This window comes from Tupaia chinensis, unplaced genomic scaffold (assembly GCF_000334495.1).
Source record: "Tupaia chinensis unplaced genomic scaffold, TupChi_1.0 Scaffold141293_1, whole genome shotgun sequence".
NCBI lineage: Eukaryota > Metazoa > Chordata > Mammalia > Scandentia > Tupaiidae > Tupaia > Tupaia belangeri.
In genome coordinates this window covers 117,992-120,312 of record NW_006201156.1, presented here as the reverse complement: position 1 = coordinate 120,312, position 2,321 = coordinate 117,992, and the positions used below count along the sequence as shown (strand labels likewise).

The following is a 2,321-nucleotide window of genomic DNA, read 5'->3' as shown; positions in this document are numbered from 1 at the left end:
AAGATTTTTGCCATAGGATACATACACTTGCCAGAGAGACACAGAGACAGAAAGAGACTCACCCACTGATGATGGCCACGCTGGAATTCCTTCTTCATTCTCCTCTTGGGATTTTGGGTATGCACACACATGCACCCCGTGTGCGTTTTTTAAGCCACAAGGTCCAGGACGCGAACTACAGAGCTGGCCATGTGGGATCCAGTGCTTTAACCACCATGCCATCTGCTGACTCAAGGACAACCTCTTTCGGATCCTGATGGGATGTGAGAAAGAGAAAGGCGGCCCCTGAGGTCCAGGGGCTGGCCTGGCACGCGCAGCCAGGCCGCGGGGTCCTTTCGTGGAACGTAAACAGTCGTACAGCTCACCGTCATCAGACAGGGCCACTCAGGCCGTCACGGTTTGAGACAGAAGCAAGATCCCTGTCTGGGAGAGAGGCTGAAGCCTGGTGGTTGAAGCCACGAAGTGACCAAACGCCCACATATGCATCCTGGCTGCTGCTGTGTTACCCGGCGCCTTCCTGCCAGATAAGCGATAGTGAGACACCCAGGCGTAAAGTCACACCTCCTCCGTGACAATCCAGGGAGAACCCCGCTTCCCTAACTGTCCCCAGAATCACCCAGGGCAAGCCCGTGTCCCGTGGAAAGTCCTCTGTGTCCTCCTTCAGAGCTGGCCCACAGGCGCCATGAGTATGCGCTCTGTACCGAGCCGTAAACGCACCTCCTTCAAGTACAGTGTCCCCTGCTTTTTGGCGGAAGGACGTTGACAGAAGGAAAGGAACATTTGTGGCTTCAGTGAGCCAGGTTTTTTCCCTTTGATATCTCAGTTAATCACTGCATTGGCCCTGCGGGGTACGTAGCAGCATTTTACAGATGAAGAAAAAGTGTTAGAAAGATATTTCCTCAAGGTCACCTACTCAGACACCAGTGCAAGGGCTGGGCTGTAGACTTGGGTTTTCCTGGCTCTGAAGCCCACGTTCTTTCCCCTGGGCCGGCTGTGCCCCATTGGAAAGGGTGAGCCTCGCTCGGAGATGTTACACAAGACAACTGTTACTCTTAGCTGGTTACTAGCATCAGATATTAAAAGTTCTTTCCTCCCACTTTCTGCCTGGAGATTTATTTTTGAGACAAATACTTTTTTTTTTAAATTGAGAAGTGAAAACAAACTTCTAGATCTGAAAAGAAATTTTTTTTTGGAGAGGTTTTTGTTATAGGGCACATGTGCTCACCAGACAGACAGAGAGAGACAGAGGACAGAAAGCGAGACATCACCCGCCAGGGGGGATGGCCACGCCGCAATCCCTTCTCCATTCTCCGCTCGGGATCTTGGGCACGCACACATATGCGCCCGGTGTGAGTTTAAGCCACCGGTTCCAAGACTTGAACCGCGGTCGACTACATGGGAGTCCAGCAACGTAGCCTCTACACCAACTGCTGGTCCCAAGGAGACTATTTTTCAGAGGCGATAGCCCTTGGGATTAAGGCTGTAGGTGAGGACGAGGCTGCCACATTGAAGCCCAGGGCACTACCCACCTTGCTGGGTTGGGGGCACGGTCAGTATGGTCGCAAGTCGCGAGCCTTGGTCAGGTCTGTGTGAAGTGTGACCCCTCCTGCTCCCCGGACCTCACTGGTGAAATGGGCCGCGTCCCATAGCGAGGTAACCCCGTCAGCCTGCCACCCCTGCTGAGCTTTGCTGTCTGAGTCGCGGCGCCTGAAGACCAGTTTCAGGTCCAGGGAAACACCTGCTGCTGTGCACGTGAGGGCCGTGTGTTAAGAGCCTTAGAACTGCAGTGTGTTTTCTTCATCTTTCTCAGACACGTTGTTAATGTTTATCCATTTGTTTCTTCAGTGAGGGAGAGAGAGAAGAGAGACGGGGAGACAGGCACCCCGCCGGGTCCTCCCCCGTCCTCGCCCGCCCCCAGCCATTCTGACACAGGCACACGCGCTTACCTAGCGTGCTCGGGGAGGCCCCAGGATGTGAACCGGGGACCTCTGCCGTTTGTGTCCAGTTAGTTGTGTTATCGTTGCACCACCGCCAGCCTCTCCTTGTATTTTCTTAAGAGTCAAAATAATATCACAAAAACTTGAAAAAAAAATCAGAGAAAACAATGACCCCTGCCCACGTCACCGTACCTTCGTGCTGTTCTTACCCTTGTCCCTTCCAGCCTCGGACCACACGCACGCTGGCCTGGGTCTCGAAAGTGAGCCCCCCACCTTCGTTTCTGGAGCTTTCTGTGGCGGCGAGGCAGCAAGGCCCTGTGTTTGTCGGGCGGCTTGCCACTCACTTTAAACCACTGCGTGCGAGTCTCGCAAGCCGTGTCGCCC

General features: G+C 54.0%; 1 protein-coding gene across 1 annotated transcript in view; it reads left to right on the top strand.

The window, feature by feature from the left end:
- UBL7 (ubiquitin like 7) overlaps positions 1-2,321 on the top strand; it is a gene marked incomplete in the record, with an annotated part of 14,925 nt that overhangs the window by 5,504 nt on the left and 7,100 nt on the right.